General features: G+C 41.9%; 1 protein-coding gene across 2 annotated transcripts in view; it reads right to left on the minus strand.

The window, feature by feature from the left end:
* LARP4B (La ribonucleoprotein 4B) overlaps nt 1-11,455 on the minus strand; it is a 55,935-nt gene extending 44,480 nt beyond the window's left edge. For both annotated transcript variants that reach the window (XM_036405034.2, XM_036405025.2), the window contains exon 1: nt 11,198-11,455. The gene's annotated coding sequence lies outside the window, so the exon portion shown is untranslated. The remainder of the gene's footprint in view (nt 1-11,197) is intronic.
* Between the last annotated feature and the right edge of the window lie 9,005 nt (nt 11,456-20,460).

Genomic DNA, 20,460 nt, shown 5'->3' on the forward strand with positions numbered 1-20,460 from the left:
CTGATTACTCTGCAAGTCTGGAAATCCAGATCATTACAGTAATTAGCTGTCCAAAAGATGCCAAGCAGCAAGTTACTAAACAAAGGTGATAAAATACCAAAGAAACCTGAGACTGGTAAATGATGAGGACTCTGTACAGAGCCATACGAAAAACTCTTTCAGTGAAGAGCAAGAAAAATGGGAAGAGGGTAAAGTTACAGTCTTACTCAGCACCTCAAACAAGAACATGATGTCAACAGTGCACGGAAGATAACAGGATGACCTCCACAAATAAAAAATTATGATTATAATTTTGTATATATTTTTTGTATCATGATTATATTTTTGTATCTAGCCTTTTATGCACTGCATTTAAAATATACGTGTGTAATGAAAATGAAATAATTTCACTACACTCAATGGTCTCTCACAGACTTTCTGCAGCCCTCCTGCACACCAAGAAACTACACATGCAGTTATTATCTGATGTGCACTCAAACATCACTCCAGAGATGGACCAAGAAGCCTGTGGCTCACATCCTCCTCAGTAATGCAATAAACCAGATATTTAATGGTATATAACTTAACAAAAATCTTACCATTTAAAAACACTAGCAGTGCCTACCAAGCAGGAATAAGCCACTAGGAAGACATTTTTATGCCTTATAAGAGTGTCATGTGCCTTGAAGACAAGAGTGATTGTGTCATGAGCAGTTTTCAGTTTGCTTATGGCTTGTTTCAGTTTTCAGTCTGAAGCAGCACTCTCCTGACTGCAGGCTGAAGCACATTACATTAAGAAACTCAACTCATTAATTAGCAGGAGTTGCTTCATGTTGCACATCCATCACAAAGCCACAAGCTTGTTTTCCTCACTGTAAGTGGACTAACAGCACACACCCTGCAGGTTATTCGTAAAGATATATATTTAATTTCTATTATAACTATCGTGTCAGATAAGATATTTATCAGATGATGATTTCAAAAGCACCACACTTAATTAAAATTCACTTCTCAACTCTCAGATTTGTGCATTTTCTAAGAAACCCCCCAAATGGCAGAGTTAAACTGTTAGCAGGTCAACCAAATCACGACAATTCTGAAAAATGGAATGCTAACTTAATATAAATTAATTATTATAGTAGTTCTCCACAACCTGTTCTCTCTTGATAAGCTGAATGTAGAATTACACATTCTACATTCATTACCAAGGTCTACAAAGAGCAGAAAACATCTCACATTGAATAAAAATGTCTTTTAACTTTCTCAGGAAAGAGATCAGGAATTTGTTGCTCAAGCAGATTAGGTAAGTACCTTGAAGTATAATGATTTTCCACTAAAATGCTCCATCACTTGCCCTCCCTTATATTTGCAAGCATTTGATTTCCTGCCTACCTCCCAGCTCTGGCACAACTTTTTACTTTTCCAGGACAGAAAACATCACCAGCAAGAACAGAATTTGAATAAATCTGAACACCCCCCTCTAGAGTTAAACAGAACTACACACTAGTAGCCTGCACATGTACTTCACTTGTGTGGCCACCAAAACAGCAGTGGAGCAGAGAGGATTCAAGCTGAATGCCTGGTGGCAGCAACTCTTCTGTCCTGCTCTAGGAAACCGGAGGAGCAGAGAGCAGAACCTCAGCTCTCAGTGGAACTCAACAGCTGAGGTCCACATCACTCTGCTGCTGCTGTTACAAAGGATCACCAATTAAAAAAAACCCAAAACAACTCAAAACCAAAAAAGGAAAGGCTACAGTAACATATCTGCAGGACCTTCACAACAAAAACCCCAGCAGATTGAACATTGTCTGTACTGAATTAAAGAATGAAAGGACAGGCAGTGCAAGCCACTGCCTCTTCTGCACTGAAATCATCAGAAAACTAATGAAGCCTAAATACAGGGCAAACAATGCTTTAAAGTAGCTACTGAATGACTAGCTTAGAGTTGGACCCCACACTCTGCACAGCACTTCATAGCTGCCTCTGCTTTCAAACTACATTTGGAATACATTTGTTAAATAAGCCTAACCATAGAGGCAGACTAATTCTTCGTATAATCCTCTAAAACCAGCCAGCCTAAACAATGACTATGTATATAAACCCCCTTATATTTATGTCTAACACGAGTTAAGAGAAACTGCAGGATGTGACGGAAGCTCCTTCCTTCAGCAGGATTTTTTCTTTAATTAATATATTTTAATAATCTCATCAGAGCATAGGCATCATATATTATACTAATGCACTATTCACATTGATTTCTTGTAACATTCCCATCCACCTACAAGGCAACAGCCTATGCTTGAAGTGTCCAGTGCAGGATTCTCATCTGCAAACACAACAGCTGAGGCAATACAAAGAAAAGTCGTGGTATTTTTACTAATATGCATAAATTTAACTGCTAAAAATGTTTGCTTTCTACACAAATATTAATTCTAGATCTTTTAGGGTGGTCTTTCATAGGCTAATTGGATTTTCTCTGAAAGCCAAAGCTTTTCAATAACTTCAGAGGCCTTTATGCCAACAAATTAGCTGGGAGACTGTTCCAGGCTTTTAATGTAATACCAATATTTAATATCAAATTCTGCTCACTGATCCAGAAATTGTCATTTCACGCAAATGTTAAATGATGGGGGAAAAAAGCGATGGAAAGCACCACAAAGTATGTTTCTAAATTTTAGCACTATCAAATACAAAACCTCACCTGAAAGCAACCATCATCCATGTTGCTTGTTTTCACTAATATGACATGAGTCAAAAACTGAACACTTCTATACACACAGAAAGCAGAAGAGCAATTGATTAGAAACAGTAAATTGAATTGGTGAGAAAATTTGAGCTTGCCCTGGAGTAGACAGAGCAGGAGCAAATACCTGTTAGCACTAATGACTGGGTTTCCCAAAAACTCGCTCATTCCTGTGCTATTTTTAAATAGTCAGTTACAGAACACTACATGGTAGCTTAAACTCTTGAACTCTTAAAATAGGCCTGTATTGCTCTTACCCATAGCCAACCAAGACTTCATGAGGAGATTAACAAGGCTATCAGAAAATAGATCTATAATCTATTTCATTCAAACTATTCTCTATTTTGACAGATATCTTATCTCCAGCAGGGAAGCTTACTCTGGCACTCTGGACATCAAGTCTGTCTCATCCTACCATACCTTCTCTGAATTCATGCACATATGAGGAATTATTATGTAAAGATAATATCTTGCATAATAATGTATTTTCTTTGTTTTCTTTCCTTCCCCACATAACTGGCCTCCTCTCCCTTATCCAATGAGGTGGGGGTGTTTTTTTGGTGTTTGCTTTTCCCTAAAGTAGCTATTGAAGGGAAGTGTAAGATTAATTTTCCATTCCTGTGCTGAAAGAAGCAACAATTAAGCATGCTAAGAACTCACATAGAGAAGTCAAGTTTAGGAGACTGTTGCACTTTCACTGCAAGAGACAGTTTCAGTCTAAGACAAACTGATTCCTGACTTTGAGTGAAAACTAAAAAGATTGTGAACTTTATTGGATAACATACTCACCAGCACCTCAGCACGTCAGGCTCACTGTGAGTGGACCTGTCATTTCATAAATTGTTTGTTTAACAAAACAACTGCCAATTCCAAAGTATTTTTACTAGGTGCTTCAAGTTTTTAAAGCTAAGAGGCAGCAACTGATGGTCTTTTCCCAGCTCTTCAAAGAAACACTAAATCTTCAAATGCTGTAACACATGCTGAGGTTCCAGGAGGCTTAGCACTTGCTTAGAGGGAACAAGTTAAATGTTGAGCATGAAGAGGGTGAGTTTGGCAATGCTGGGAACAACGAACTTCCTTGTTTCAATTACTGAATGTTCCTCCTCACGATTTACCAATACCAGCTCTAAGTTTTCCGCATTCTTCACAACATTGCTAGCCAGAGAGTGGCTGAAGCACTCACAGCCTGCCTGTGACTCCAGGCAGGACACTTGGCAAAGGTGAAGGAAACAACTAACCCAGCTTTGCCGGGCAGGATTTTATGAACAACATCTTCCTCAGAAAAATTCCAAAGCTGGCAGAAGCAGATGCAGCATTTTATGATGAAAGACAAGACTAAAAACACCACTTGAAGCTATAGGGTTAATATTCAGTGCAGTTTCAAGGGTGAGGTTAGAAGGCTGACCTTCTTTAACAGATCTTAATAGTCTTATCTTAGAATATTGCTATTACTTGGATTCAACGTTTCAAGTCTGCAATCAGCGTTGCACTTAAGCAAGAGGAGGTCAAAAGCTGCATATGGAATTTCCAGGATCCTTAGTATTTTTAGTACTTTGAATTATTATTTAAGACACATACACAGCTTCAAAGCCAATTTGCCACGTTCTTTATCATGGCATTCTGGGACCATACAATAAACTCCTAACTCAGGGAAGCAGAAATCTAACACCATGGATCTCAAATTCAAATGCACACAGAACTGGAATTCTGGAAAAGATTTGATACAAACCAAAGGGATAACCATTACAGTCCTCCTGGAATATATTTTCCCTCACAACAGGCCTGAGAAAGCTAGGAGAGAAGAGGATCTATACCTACATAAAGTCCAAGTGAGAGGCATATATAACCATGTAGGATGTTGATGATGCCAGTGATAAGCAAAAAGGTACAGTGACAATTTTTGTCCCAACACCAATGCATACAGCAATCCTTGACAATGCAAAGACTATTTCAATAAACAGTCATTCTGCAAAACAAACAGCCTCGGATGAACTCCCCTCAATCTCTGGGGTTTCGTTTTGGTTTTTTTTTTTTCAGATGACTTGAAAAGCAGTCATTGACCTATAATGTTAGTTTAAGTTTTGAAACATCTTAAGGACCAAATCTAAATTGAAATTTACCTACTTACAGAAGAAGCATGATTTAACTTTAAAATTTTGTAAAAGAAAAGGAAACGAATGTTTTTTGCCAATGATTATTTCATTAACCTCTTTGCCAAAAATAGAATTTAACTCCAATAATCCAGTCATTTTAGCATTACTTCCTCTTTTAATAAAGGCTACCATCCTCCATTACAAGCTTCACCGAAACCAGAAGCAGCTCTTGCTTAGTTTTAAATCACTGTATGAAAGACTATTGGGTGCACATTTGTTCACAGTTAGAGCACCCCACCTTCTTAGAGTATCACTGTAATCAAAACTACTGGTAATTCAGGTTTTGACTCACAGTTAAAGGATGGACTGCCAATATTTTAGCTTGGATTTAATGACAATAATTTTTCATTGTAAGTCAAAATAACTGGGCACAGACCCTTCTAAAAATTTCACTTATTCCTTGAAACCAGTTAGAATACACACTGTTAACTAAGAAAATTATAATCATAAAATATAGACTATAAACTAAGCTGCACCATATGTTCATTAAAATGAGTCCCTTCCCTTCTTGATAGCATAATTTTTTTGACATTTATTATGAAGAATTGGACAAGAAGCTTTAAATTTGAGCAGGGACACAAACCCAAGATCCTGGAGAGATGCCAATGTAGACAATGATATTCTGACCAAATTGTTTGCCTTGCTGCTTTAAACAGCAACATGGTGACCATTTTCTCTCCCTATCTGTTGGGCAGCAACAACATTGAATGGGAATGAAACTCTGAGATAAGACTGCAAATTCTGCACATATAGGTAGCTCAGCACTTAGAGTAACCATGCCCCAGTACATTCTTCACTTCTGCTCTACTTTTTAATTCCTAGAACAAGAAGCAGAAACCAGGAGGATATATCCAAACATTTGAGCATAAACCTCAGCACTGGGGTATGGAAAAGCAAGCTACTTTGGACACTGGCCTGTTGATTCATCAGTTCCTTGTTTGAACAACAGTCAGAGTCAGACTCTGTTGTGAGGCAACCTGTGACAGCATCACAACCTGTGAAAATACGCATATGGATACCAACAGTGACCGAAAACAAAACCATAAAGCTGCCAAGAGACATCACTGTAAAGCTTTCAAACCTTTCATTAAGTTTCTGCTGAATGAGATTTATGAAATGATTTTTTTTTCTCAACATAGTTACTATTTAACTAATATTTTGTTTCTTGGGTTTCCCTGTTGGATCACTGGCATCCTGTAACTATAAAATACTTACTTAAAACAGACTGCAGAACATTAGATGGGCTGAGAAACACTGATAAACACTTTTAACAGAGTAACAGAAATCTATAGTGTTTTAAGCAAGTTTGCAATTCCCCTAACAAGACAGATGGAAGTCTGCCTTATGAATAGTACCAATAAAGTATTCACCATTGTTGCTCACTTCCAGAAGTCAGGAGGGAAGGGCCAATAAGAGAGAATTGACCCATACAAAGGGAAAATATTGATTAGATACTTGTTCAAAAAACCACAAGAAATCCAGAAGCCAAATAAGGTGATACAGTATTTAGCCTTCCAAAAAGCCCCAGCATTAGCTTTAGATAAAATAACTGTATGTTCTTTACACTGAAAACTCAGTGCATTCCTGAACATATCCCATGTAAAATTCTGATAGCATCTGAAGGTGAAATTTCCGAAGTCTGTGTTGCCAGGGTTTCCTGTTTTCAATAATGAAAGTGATACTGGCATTTTAGAAAAGAATCCCTAACAGATAAAGCAATTGTGTCCAATTCATCACAGGCTACCATGGCAGACCGATGTCTATACATTTCTATAGGCATCTATATTTCTATCTATATGTGCAATAGTCCAGAACTCAAAGCTGTGTATACCTGCCACTACCATAGATACACGTTCACTGAACTCGATATCTGTGAACTCTACATGGCCACAGAGGCAATCCAGAATAAACCTGTACTGTAGGATATGCTCTCTGGAACACCAGCTCCTTACATGCCAACAGCCTTATGAGAATAACAACAGAGCTGCTGGAAGTGCAGAGGTGGCAATCCATTCAGCTTATGAACAACTGATTCCTTTTGTATTACATCATTCAACTACCCATTAAGGAGCTGGACTGACAGGATCCAGAATATGCATAGCCCAGCCCTCCCTGGTAAACGAGAGCATTCGAAAAGATTAAGACTCAAAGAAATTGGTGATTCATCAGGGTGTCAAAACAGCGCTTCCCCAATTCCCAGCAATGTTCTAGGCCAAGCAGCTAGCCACATATTAGTAACCTCTGTCAGACTTCCAATTTTGGAGTTAATTGTTGTTCCTGAAACACATACCCAGACACAAAATACCTGCAGCAGCACACATCACAGAATGAACACTGCCATGGCTATACTAATCACACATTTATGCTGTATTACAGTCACACCTAATTTGAGCACTCCAAAGTGCCTTTGTTGTCTGTGGGTATTGCTCCTAGCACCTGCTTCTGAATGAGGGGGCACCCTCCTTTAGCAAGGGTATGGAACAGCTACACACACAGATGTGAAAGACCAATGATTTCATAAATCCTTGCCTCCATCACATCACCAAAATTTAAGTACCACCAGCTGGGAACCAATTAACAGAAATTGTTTCTATCTTGTAATACTTTTACGGAACTTAAGAAGATGAATGGGTGGAACAGAAATTGACTGCTGGTCTGTTTCTAACAAGTGCCTAAAACTTGTTGGTTGTAGACACATTTTTATCATTAGACAGTCAAAGTCATAAAGAGAAAAGAAACTGGTTGCTGGAATAGCAATGGGGCTTCTTCAATTATCTGGTATTTACAGTACAAAAAGGTTTTTTGACCAGGTGAAATATCACTCAGTTTTATATTCAATGAAGTTGCTTTAGAATGCTATTTTTGTGTTTAACTATTATTGATACACTAGCTTGACTTGAGTTTAGCACAGAAGAGTTAATGCACAGAAAAAGAAAGCAGAGCTTTCCCAAAGCATTAGCTTGAAAATGCAAATACAGTTAGAACTGGCGCCTTTGACAAAGCACATTATCAGTTCAGGGGAAGAGGTTGTGCGTGTGTGTCTTCTCTTTTTTTGAGGGATTACAAACTTTGAAATAGTGCTAGTTTTAAGTTTTACATCACTTTCCCCATCCTATTTCAATTAGTGGCTTCTGTGGTGAAATCCACTGGTCAAGATCAAGTATATGGACTAAATTCAGTGTATCAATTTCAGCATGTGCGTGCCTTGCTTTCAGAACAACATTGCTCAAACACCTTTCCAGGGCCTTTACTACAAGAGTAGCTTTTATTCTCATCTTCTACATAGCTCTCCACACATCATTGCCTATTTCAAAACTGCAGGGAGAGGGTTAATTTTCTTCCTTACAACGTCCTGTTTTGTAACATCCTGTCCATCCTACTCATACCTGTGTGCCCATTCTAAATGCAAATGCACAAGACTTCCCAATACACCTGGTGGCTGAGTATCACTGATTACATACAGGAAAAAAAATTCAGCCTGAGATTATTTTCTACAGGTATGTCGAAGACTTAGACAAACCTGTTATCTAAAAATGCCATTTTGCTAGTAAATGCTCAGAAGAACAGAGAACTTTGCAAACCACACTTATTACGCCTTATGGCATGTAACAGTTTCTCACATGCGTGCATAGATTCATACACACACAAATCACACTCCCAAAGCTTAATATTCTCCAGACTCCAGCAGAATATATTTCTTTGCTTGCTTCATCTCTTTCTGCCAGCAACAGCCCTCCTGACACTGCATTTGTGAGCTACCTCCACAGCCACCTTCGCACCTCCAAGGCAAGAGTGCTCTTCTTCAAGATCGATAAGGCTGCGGCCTTTGCAAAACCTGCTCCTTGCAGCACAGGCACAAGAAAAGTCAAGTCAAGTGCTTTACATTCTTATTTGTGTGCCTTACCTGTTAATTTACGAGACTGTGAATGACTGATGAATATATATAGACACCATGGAATTAAACATTAATAGCGCTGAAGGTCCTAAAAGCCACCTAGTTTGAAAAAAATCAAACTGATGGAATACATCTACACCTAATTACTTTGGTTTTTGTAACTCCTTTTTTGCTACCTTTAAGCTGTCACTTTAGATTTGTCATGCACTATGGTCACAAACATGCCTTTTCCGTGTCTAGCATGTGCATTCTGCGAGGTAATGTAATAAATATTTAACAAAGAGTTTATATTACCATGCCAATTAAGCTTTCAACTGATTTAAAGCCAAAGCTGCTGCAAGATATGAGACTTAATAAGGGATGCAGCAACAGATCGGTACAGAACATGTAGATTAGACAAACCTGACTCTATTGACTCTGCATTTCAGTAAATAAACCAAGGATTTAACTTCACTCTAATTGAAATAAAATATCACCATCAGAAACTGCCTACATGGCATCTGTATGTCTCAAAGAAACAAAAACCACCAAACAAAATCCCCAAGCTCCCATAACTGCCTCCAGTTCCAGATCTTCTGTTTTGCTCTGTAATGAAACATTTAAGATACAGCCCCATATCTAAGCACTATATATAATAAATACATATCAGCCATTTGTACTTTCTGTGTGTATATTGGCATTACAGCCAGCCATAAAAAGCAACCAAGGCAGCACATGCTTGTGCGTGCTTACACCTTTAGTCCTTCACAGTGTTTGTGTATAAATAGGTAAAAAACCCTGGAAAAACGGCAAGGTAAACAGTTCAATCTAACCCAGAACATTGTGTGCGCTTAAGGACCTGATTACATACAATTGTTTATTAAGGAACGTCCAAGAGATCAAATGCTTTCAATTTTCTGCTTGTAAATTCAATGTTTGTAATTCATTTAAGAAAACTTGTACCTCCATTTGAGTAAAGATTATTTTTCCCCCAAAATATATGACAAATTAAACATAGAAGTAATTGTGGCTTCCATATAAAGAGCATACCCACATGAATGACAACACATCTAGAAGAATAAAATTTTCTGTAGACATTATGCATAAAATATACACTGCTTTTTTTATGTGTATTATCAGGCCTCAGCCTAGTTTTCACCTCCCTTTCATTTCGCACAAAAAAAAAAAAAAATTAAAAATATAAAAATATCAATGTTATTCTAATAGCTGGGCTGAGTAAGCTGATTAGTTTTATATCTTGAAAACTGACTTGAAGAAATGCTTACAAATCAGCATCAGGGAGAAGTGAAAGTTCAACTGATAAAAAGTTACCAGACCAGAATCAAAACCTAAGAGTTGTGAAATACCAGCAAGCTGAAAAAAAAAAAATACAACACGCTTTGACCTTTGAGAATTTATCCAATCTGTAAAAAACAGATAAGTCTGACACGAAACTTCAACCAGCAGACAGACCTTACAACAGCAATCCTTGAGGCAGTACTTAAGAAAGAATCTTTCTCCAACTTTACAAAGGATTCAGAGGCCAACAAAACTAGGCCAGAGACAAGAGGCAGAATCGGAAGCCAGAATTCCCAGGGTTTTACCCCAAGAGTGACTCAAGTTTAAACAGTGGTTTTGAAACCAGCTCTCTCTCTGTGGCCACAGGCAAGTCTTAACCACTTGCCTCAATTCGCTTACCTACAGAATAAAAATAATTATACTTATCTGCCACACAGGAATCTCACACAACAAACACTGTTTGGTAAGTGCACATCTGTTTAAACTGCGGACAAAGCTACGTAGTAATTTTGAGCACCTGGACAAACTGAAACCGAGAGTGAAAACAACTCCGAAGGCCCAACAACAACGAAATCCCGGGGGCAGCGCAGGGCCCGAGCACTGCCCCGGCCCGCCGGCAATTCACCTGCTCGGGACAGGGCTGCCGTGGAGAGCCAGCGCCGTACCCGGAGCCACGGGCCAGGGCCCGGCACCGCCCGCTGCTCCGCAGGGTCCCGGCCGCCCATCCGGCCCGGCCGGGCAGGCTCCAGGCGGGTCCCCCCGGCACTCGCCCCGTTCCCGCTCGGCCCGCGGCACACGCGGCTCTCCCGCAAGGCCCCGTCGGCGCGGGGGCAAAGCTCACCCGCTGTGCCCGGGGCGGCGAGGCCGCAGTGCGGGAGCGGCCCCGGCGGCTCGCCCGCCCTACCCCCGCCGGCACCGCGGCCCCGAACCGGGATCCTCCTCCTCCCTCCCGTCTCTCCCCCGGGAACCGCCTCGGGTGGGAAGATGGCGGCTCCGGCCGCCTCCCCGGTGCGAGGGGGCGACGGAGCGCGGGGGTGTCGCTCCCCCTTCGGCCCCGCCATCCCCGCACACCGGGAGACGCGGCTGCGGAACGGCCCCGGCGGGCGCCGCCGCCCGCAGGGCGCGGGCCGGGCGGCCCCTCGCACTCACCTGTCACCAACAGCCGCCGCCGCCCTCGGGCCGGGTCTCGGCACGGGGGACGCGGGCGGGCACGGGGGCGGGGGGGGGCTCCGCCGGCGCGGGGCCTTTCGCTCCTGTCGGGTTCCCGCGGGCGCCGGGGCCTCTCGCCGCGCCGCCGCCGCCGCCGGGGCCTCGCCGCCGGATGCCGTGAGGAGGAGAGCGGAGCGCGAGGCGGGGCCGAGGGGGCGCGGGCGGCGGCAGCGCCGGGGGCGGGCGGGGCGGGGGGGGGGCGCGGGGGGGCGGCGGCGGCTCCGGGCCCGAAACGTCTCCGAGCCGAGACTCAACCACCCGCTCGCATGAGAGACCCGCTTCCGGCTCCCGGCGGAAGTCCCGCCCCCGCCGGCGGAAGGGATTGGCCGGCGCCTCTCGGCCGGGCGCCGCCGCGCGCGGATTGGCGGAGCGGCGAAGGGGGGTGGGGGCCCCGGCGCGCGCGCGGCGTGTGACGCGCGGAGCGGCGCGTGAGGCGCCTGACGTCACCCGCCGCGGAGGGGCGCGCGGGGGCGGGGCCGGCACCGCCCGCCCTCCCGCTCCCTCCGCCGGAGGCGTTTTGTCCCTTCGCAGGCGCCGTAGCCTGGCCGGGAAGTGGCGGGAAAAGAGCCGGGAAAGGGAAGGGCAGGGGAAGCAACGGGAGGGCGGAGGGAGAGAGGAAGGGAAGGGAAGGGCGGGTCACGGGTGATGTCGCGGAAGCGGCGCCTCCTGTCCCGCTGTCTCCGCCTGTGTCTCCGGCAGTGTCCAGCCGGCCCCGGGCGGTGTTTCAGGCCCGAGGGACGGAGCGGGCCGGGGCAGTGCCCGAGGCCGCGGCGCCTCAGCGAGGGCTGCGGGTGTGGAGCACGCCCAGGTCCGTGCTGTGCTGTGCTGCGGTGACACCGGGCACGTTGTCGCCTTCTGGAACCCTTCCATGGCAGCACGGGAGGGACCAGAGCCTGTCCGGAGTTACCGGAGAATGTCCCAGCTCCTGCTGTAGCAGCTCCTGTGTGAGTGAGCAGCTGTGGCTCAAAGGGAAGTGATTAATCGGAGAATTTTAGGAGAAGAGTATTTAGTGACAGAGCCTTGTGTTTCATGTGGGTTGTGAAAACCTGGAGAGTCTTGGCTCATAGAATCAGAATGGTTTGGCTTGGAAGGCACCTTAAAGATCATCGAGTTCCAGCCCCCTTCCCCTGGTCCGGGTTGCTCCGAGCCCCGTCAGCCTGGCCTGTAACGCTGCCAGAGATGGAGCATCCACAGCTTCTCTGGGAAATGTGTTCCAGTGTGTGAAAAACGCCAATCACTTGTTTTTAAAGTTTAATAGTAATAAAATGGTTATAAAAATAGTAATACAATTAGAGTAGTAATAAATTGGACAATTTGAATTAGGACAATATGAGACAATAGAGACAAAAAGTTATGGACATCCAGGTACCTTTTTCTGGGCAGCATAAGCCCGAAAAAAGACACCCGTTAACAAAGGATTAACCCTTAAAAAACAATAGCCTGTTGCATATTCATACGCCTCATACATGATGCATAAATTCCATTCAAACACAGGATTCTGTCTGGTCAGTGTCAACTTTGTCCCCTGAATCCTAACAGCACCTTTGAGGCAGGAAGTTCGTTTCTTCTGATAACAGGGCAATAAATTCTCTTTCTCTGAAAGATTTAGGTGTCCTGTGGCTGCTATCTTGCTGCAAGTCCTTTCTTTAAAAAAAGTATCTTACATAGCATAGTTTCTATTTTAACATTTTTTTTATAACCCAAAACTATATTTAACACACTACTTAAGAGAATTAACACAGCATAACTTTCTAACACAACACATAAAATATTTATTTTAATATTTGTGAAAAGCCAATCATAAAATACACATTTTTCACACACTGTGCCTCACCAGCCTCCCACTATTCGTTGCATGGAGGCAGAGGGGGCAGAGGAAGCAAAGGGCTGAGGAACAATCCTGGGAAGACAAGGGCTGCAGCAGGAAGGCAGGATTGTTTTGTAAAGCAAGATTGCTTCCCTCCAACAGCAAGTTCCAGTCCCCACAGAATGGCTGCTCTCTGCCACTGCCAAGGCTTGACAAGCAGAGAAACTGCTGGCAAGTACAAATGCATTTTGGTTTTAGGTGCTTGCTTCCTCCTGGGCTGGAGAATACCAGGCTGGATTGAACAACATGCATGAGAAGAAGAAGGAATGCAGACAGAGGCAGGCACAGGACATTCTGGTTGGCACATGAGGGATTTTTGCCAGTCTCTGTAGGATTCTCCCAACTTCTCAGCCTCAAGCTCTCTCACTCTTCTCAAGTTGGGGAATAGAGTAAATCTTCAGTTATATAAAACTGCAGTGAGCCCCACAAGATTCAAGAGTTCTTTTGTTTGACCAAGGAGCAAACAAGTCTCATCAAACAGTTCTAGTTATTTAGTACAGATCATCATCTATTTTTAACTGCAGTTAATTAGGCAGAAGGGAAACCTGTGGTTTCCTCTTGGGACTTAGTGGGGAGAGGGGGGAAAGATGTCTAGAAAGGATCTTCTTCCAGGGCTCCCAGTCCTCAGCTTGTCTTCTACTTCAGGTGTGGCAAAACTACATCACCTTACACGCAGTTGTCAATAGTTATCTGTACCATGTGTTGCTGCCTATCTGCATCTCAGAAATTAATCCAGATAGGATAATCGAGTTTTTAATCCTTACTAATAAGATTCATATGCCTACCTTCCAGGTGTCTGCTAGAAATTCCCATAGAGACAATACAGCAAGTAGAAGACCTATTTTAAGGACAGCCAAGCAGCCTTATGGAATGGTTTTTGGGATAGTTTTAATGTTCTTGATGTCACTGTATCCCTTGTTAGTGGGGGCAATAAAGAACATCCCAGTGCAAGGACTTTACTCAGACCCCTCTGGACACAGAGCTTTGCTGTTCATTGAGGGAAGTGCATCTCAGTGCTCACTCTTGGGCAAAAAGGGGGATGTTTTCCATAGTCAGTTGTTTCACTTTTGCAGAATTGTCATGAGGAAAAAGCCCTGAGCAGAGAAAGATGGATAGGATAAAGCTTGATCAGGAAAAGGAATAAACCAGCTCTGACAGTGGGTGTTCAGAAGGACAGACAGTACCTCAAGCAGTGCTGGGAGTGTCACTGATACACAATGTGGTCACCATATAGCCACTGTATAAACACTTGATTGCTTAGAAGTCTATCTAATGTTTCTTAAAAATTTACTTTATAAAGGAGTTTTATATAATTTTGCTCTTTAATGCCAGACCATTCTTCAGCAGACTGCAGTACTTGTCAAGAAAAGAAAAAAAAAAGAATGGCTTGATTTTAAACTCTCAAACATGATAAGCCCCATTATATCCTTGTTCTTGAGGGGCCTCAAAATTCCTTATCCCTTTAGGCATGCAGTCTTCACATCTTCCCAAGCTTCACATATTCCCATGCAACACTTGGTGAAACACTTTTTCTGGAAAGTAATAAGAGTTTTCTACCTGCCTGGGCCCCTTCTGATTCTCACTGTGGGGGATGTAAAACTTAATCTCTAAAAATGCTTCTGTTTTTTAATGGCACACTGCTGAGATCAAAGAGGTTTGATGTTTGCCTTGGTAGCTGAGGAGTGTGTGCCCAGATGGGAGTGAAATGTTACAGATTTCATGGGTGCTATGTGTGGTAGTAGAAAATACTCCTGTTTCTTCTACCTCTCATACTCAGCAGTCAGGAGAGAGAGTGCAGCTCTGAAGGAGCAATGTCCATGAGTGATTAGACCCTCAGTCCACAAAAATCAAGCAAGATTAGACTAACTAATTGTTTTTTCCTTGATCTGTGGTCAATCAGATATAAAAAGGACTATGTAATTTACTTCTCAGTATATTAGTGATATATTCTTAAAATTACTTTTTGGTCTGGAGAAGAGGAGTCTCAGGGGAGCCTCATTGCTGTCTAAAACTCTCTGCCAGGAGGTTGTAGCCAGGTCAGGGGCAGTCTCTTCTGTCAAAACTCAAGTGAAAGGATGAGAGGGAATGGCCTTTAGTTGTGCCAGGGGAAGTTCAGCTTAGATATTAGGAAAAAAAAATGTTCACTGGAAGAGTGGTCAGGTACTGGGATGAGCTGCCCAGAGGGCAGTGGAGTTTTTGGAAGTGTTCAAGAGTTGCTTGGATGTGGCACTTAGGGATGTGGTTTAGGGATGGTTTTGGAAGTGCTGAGCTGGTGGCTGGTCTAGATCATCTTGAATGTCTCTTCCAACCTCTTTGATTCTGTGATTCTGTAAGTGTTTAAATTAGGATTCATAGTTCAGGGGGAAAAAAAAAGGCCTTTGGTATGCTTAAGAGGATAACTCTGTACAAAGAGAAACTGCAAATAATGCAGTGTTACTGGAAGCTAAACCTAGAACTAAGCAGTCAGAAAATCAAACCCTCAAAAGTCACTGGATGTACTGAAACACCTGGGCTTTACAGTCTTTATGATTTCCTCTCAATATAATAAAAATGATATTTCCTTCATCACAAGAGCATAGAGGGTTAATTCATTGGAGTTTGGGAGGCACTTGGGTGGTATGATAAAAACTACTAACACAGAACTAGATTTCTGCTTTGTAAGGAATTTCCTGGTTTGGACTACCTTTTTTTTTAATTGTTTGTTTATTTGTGTTTTTGTTGAAACTCTCATAAAATATTTTACCCTTCAGACCTATGGGATAAGGCTTCATGAATCACTAGTACTTAGGAATTGTTGACCTAGAACATTTACCAAAAGTCACAGACCACTTAGTACTCTGCAATTTTGTGAGATCTTATGAGTCAAGTAATATTTTACAATTCCTGAAGCTATTACCCAGCTTTGCAGGAAGAGAGGTATTTTGAAACCTAAGACACTAAATGATGGTAACAAAGGGCTATTCCTGTCATAAAACTTTAATAGAATCCTGTAACCAGTCTCTATTGCATGGATTTGATGAGTGACATTTTTAAGTATATATTATTTCTATGTCAGTATCTTCTGTAAGTCACAAGTAAATATATGATTGTGCCAAAGACAGACCTTGTGCCAAGTAGAACCATCTCAACAGCCAGTGTGGAGGAGATGAGAAGCTAAATAATCCTTCCAAATGGAGGGGAAACTAAGAGAGATTAGGTGACCTGATGAAAGATTATACAAGATAGGCACATCTAAATTTCAACTCCAAGTGGTATCCTGTAGTTTAGTGAAATGTTCAGGCTTCCTTTGTAGCTAAGGGAAAATAAATTATCAAGTAACCTGATGAAAGGCCATTATTGATCATATAGATTTATTATCCCTGTTATCCCATGCATCTCTTACTGAAGGAATGACCCGTGTTCAGATGAGGTAGACAGAGCTATGTTCCAGTATAACTTTTCTTGTTTGATGTTTAATGGCATGCTCTTCACTTTCTCAACGAAGTGCAGATGTGTAACACAGTACTCAGTCTTGATAAAAGCAGGTGATAATGGAGATCTGGTTCTGTTCTAGTTGAACAATCATTTATAACACTGTTGTGAGGCTATCAAGAGACAATTCCTTAACTACATGCAGTGCCAGAATGCAGCTGGGCTGCAGTGGAATCCTGGTGCCAGGCAGCAGCACTGAGTGCCCACACGTGGTTAGCAACACGCACACGTGCACTTTGCTCTTTCTTGGATCTTAGATATCAAGTGCTGCTGTAGAACCAGTTAAAACAGCCCCACTCTCAGCAGATTTTCCCTCTGGCCTTATCCCTGCAGCAGGTGAGTCTGAATTCTTTAAGACACAGAGAGCATTTTAAAATCAGGCTGTAGTTTGGGTGCGAGCATTATTAAATCTGGGGTTTCATGAACACCCTGTAAAAATGTCTAAGCTGTAGATGGTTCCATAAATACTAAAACTGTTGTTTACAGCAGCTGATTGCAAACTTTCAGGAGGTGGTTTAACAGTGATAATTACTGATAATTGAGCATAATCACAAATCTGAAAGCTGCCATTCTGTTTCATGGACCTTGCACTACCATAAAACTGGCACAAGCCTTACTCTGCCTATAGGTAGCAGGTTTGTAGCAGAGACAGGACTTGAAAGCAGATCTTGCATATTCTGAGTCTGAGCAATATTCTGTCTTTGATTTAGTTATTGGTAATCTGTGACATATTTATTTCTTTAGCTTAGGCCTATTTTTAAAAGTTAATTAAAGCTTAATGAAAAAGTGTATAATTTATACATTTTCTGGCTGAGTAAAAAATTTTAAGGGGTCTGGAATCTAATATTTTCTTAGCACTAAGGATGTTAGCAATTTTCTGCCTTTTTACCTAGTTTAATCATTCTATCACATCTGTTACTGAACACTTCACAACAGTCTTTAAATATCATTATAGCTCCTGTGTGAAGTATGAGTGTATTTATCCCTATCAACAGCTGGCAAACTAAGGCATGAAGGTGTTTGAGCTCTGTGTTGTAACAGGTCCCATACAAAAGTTTTATATGCCCTGAAAAATGATCATAATTTTGTATCTCTGTCCTCTTAAGCACTATACTAAGATTCTGTGGGAGCATATATACATAAATTTTTATTCCCCAAACTTCCAATTTCAAACATGAGCATCTATAATTGTATTTTCCGCTCGTGTTCTCAAAGATTTTAAGATTTTTTGTTTCTATATCTTGTCTGTGTGTGTGTTTGGATGCAATTTTAATTCTCTCATTCTCAATTATGTTGGACATATGTGAGGAAAATTACATTAAATTGTCACGCCCCTAATGAATGAATTGCAAAGCTAGGAATATCAAATGTTTCTAGTTAGAGAAGGAATATATTGGATAAGGTATAGTAGTGAGATGGGATAAGGTAGTAACTTAAATACTCAAGATTTGAAAAATAAACATGTACCCTCTGTAGAAAGATATTTGTGGCATCAGTTTTCAGGAAAAATGTACTCCTGGCTTGAAATTCACATTTTGTTTGGCCATTAGTTAATTTGGCATCAGATAGACTGTTTAATGTCACCCTCCCATCATAGCAGAATATTATGTATAAGAGGACCAAATAGAATTTAAGAAGTGTCTCTTTTTTGAAGTTAATATTTGGGCCAGGTGAAATATTAATTACAAAGAACTGTTTCTAAAGCAACACTTTTCCCTAAATCTATTATCAATCATATCACTAAATATAATGGCATTAACATAGAACACAATATAAATCACAGAACTCTCCTAAATTTTTAATTTACTTGGAGAAATGTGAGTGGGTTTTCCACTTTAGCTCTGCATCAAATATATCTCTGTGAAATGCTCTCCAAATTTCTTGTGTAGCCTGTATGGTCCAAGTGATGTTGCTTCAACTGGGAAGCCTCAGGTTCTCCCTCCTGTTTCATTATAAAATATGTTCAACAGTGGGATGCCAAGGGCTTAAATTTATCCTGACACCACAAAAGAAACCTGCTGCAGGCTGCTATTTCATCTGTGTATTGGATACAAGACAGGTTATATAGAGGGTAGGGGCTAAAGTTTTAGATTTATAATGAATTTGGTGGAGACTAGTAAATAGATGAAATTCAGGCCTAGTTTAGTGTTTCAAATGCCATAAAACAGTGACTATTATTTGTTTAAAAAATAACTTGAACTGCTGTGGTGTAGTTGTAGGGTCTGAGAGAGGCTCTTATGTCAAAATGCTGGATGGTCCTTCTAGCCAGGACTTCCTAAGGGCATAGTTGCAGTAATGCTGCTTTTTAGGGTCACTGTGGCTCAGGATAGAAAGAAGTCCATCCAAAACCCCTTGCAATGATTCCCAGGTGCTCTCTAGTCCTTTGGGACCACCAGCAGCTGGTGTAGCTGGGAAAGGACTACCCAGGCCATGCCAAGGACAGTGGAGCTGCAAATTGTCTGTGGCAGCAGCAGCACTTCTTGAGATGCACTGAAAGTGCTCAGTGCAGGCAAGGAGACCATGAATCCTCCTGCCAAGTACTGGCTGTACAGTCCCTGACACTTCATTTCCCTGGCCCCCAAGATGATTGTTCCTGGCCTTGATTGTTTTTTTAACACAGCTTTGAGAACTGAGCTAACCTACTGCTTATAATGAAACATACCCAACAAAAGGGATCTTTTGAGAGTTTTACTCCTTGTGGCTGGATTAGAAGGTTACATCTTTCTCAGTGATGCAAAAAGTACTTTTGCTAGGAGGTGTGATTAGGGAGGATAGCAGAGAAGGTGGCAGAAAAGCTCTGGTTGTTACATTCATCAGTAAGGACTGAAGGACTCCTTGGTTTGTTTCCTTTCACGTGTCCTTTTGAATTGTGGGCTTGCTGCCTCTGAAGCTGCAGGGCTGAAGGTGATTATTAGATAAGTCAAAAAAGAGTGTTATTCTTCCCATGCTGCAATGTTGAAAGGATAATTCTCTCACAGATCTCCTCCACTCATCTATGTAAATGAAAAAACTAACAGCTTGTGCATTACAAATAAGAATCACATGAAAATAGGGTCTATAGTCACTGAGAATTGATAACATCCATTCCTGAGAATCTCAGATAATTCTTGACTGCTTTAAATAATTTTATGATGCATTTTACCTATACTTGCACATAAATTTCAATATAGACTTTTGGGGGGGGCATTTCAGAGATGCCCACTAGCCTCTGTCTGTTCTCTGATAAACTCACACCAAGTTCCCTGTAATTCTAAGGAAAGGAGCAAAAAGGGACAGAGAAGAGCTGGTTGAGCTGCTTTAAGAAGACCCCTACCCTTGTCACCTGTGGCAGAGGAACAGAGTGGCCTTGAGTCTTGCACTTGGAGAGCTGGGCTTGTAAGTACTTGGGGATTGCTGTACATCACAGCTGCTGGGGGTTTATCTGTGCTAAAGAAACTCTGCTGTCCTGTCTCCAGTTATTTTATGCCCATAATTTACAGATGGAGTGTAGCACATACCCACCCTCATCGCGTTTTTTGATCTATTTCTTGTGCTCTGCAAGAGCTGGCAGGCCCTCAGGGAACAAAGCAAGATTTCAAAAAGAAAAGACCATCAGGTGCTGATATTCTGTAAAATCACTTCTGATTGTTCTTTGCACCTCTTCCCCTCAATCAAAGAAGACAACTAGTCTTTGGAGGCCTGTAAAAAAATTACTCCATGCTGCTGAACCCTGGAAATTGTCAACATGATCTATTCAATACAGCCCTATGAACCCTTTTCCCCCTGGCAGAGCCCTTTCCCTTGGTATGAGGATTCATTTCTGGTTTGCAGCCAGCAGAAGGATTCCAGTGAGAGGGACAGTTTTCACACCTGTTATTTTCTAATG

The sequence above is a fragment of the Molothrus ater genome, chromosome 1 (assembly GCF_012460135.2).
Source record: "Molothrus ater isolate BHLD 08-10-18 breed brown headed cowbird chromosome 1, BPBGC_Mater_1.1, whole genome shotgun sequence".
In the NCBI taxonomy this organism is placed as follows: domain Eukaryota; kingdom Metazoa; phylum Chordata; class Aves; order Passeriformes; family Icteridae; genus Molothrus; species Molothrus ater.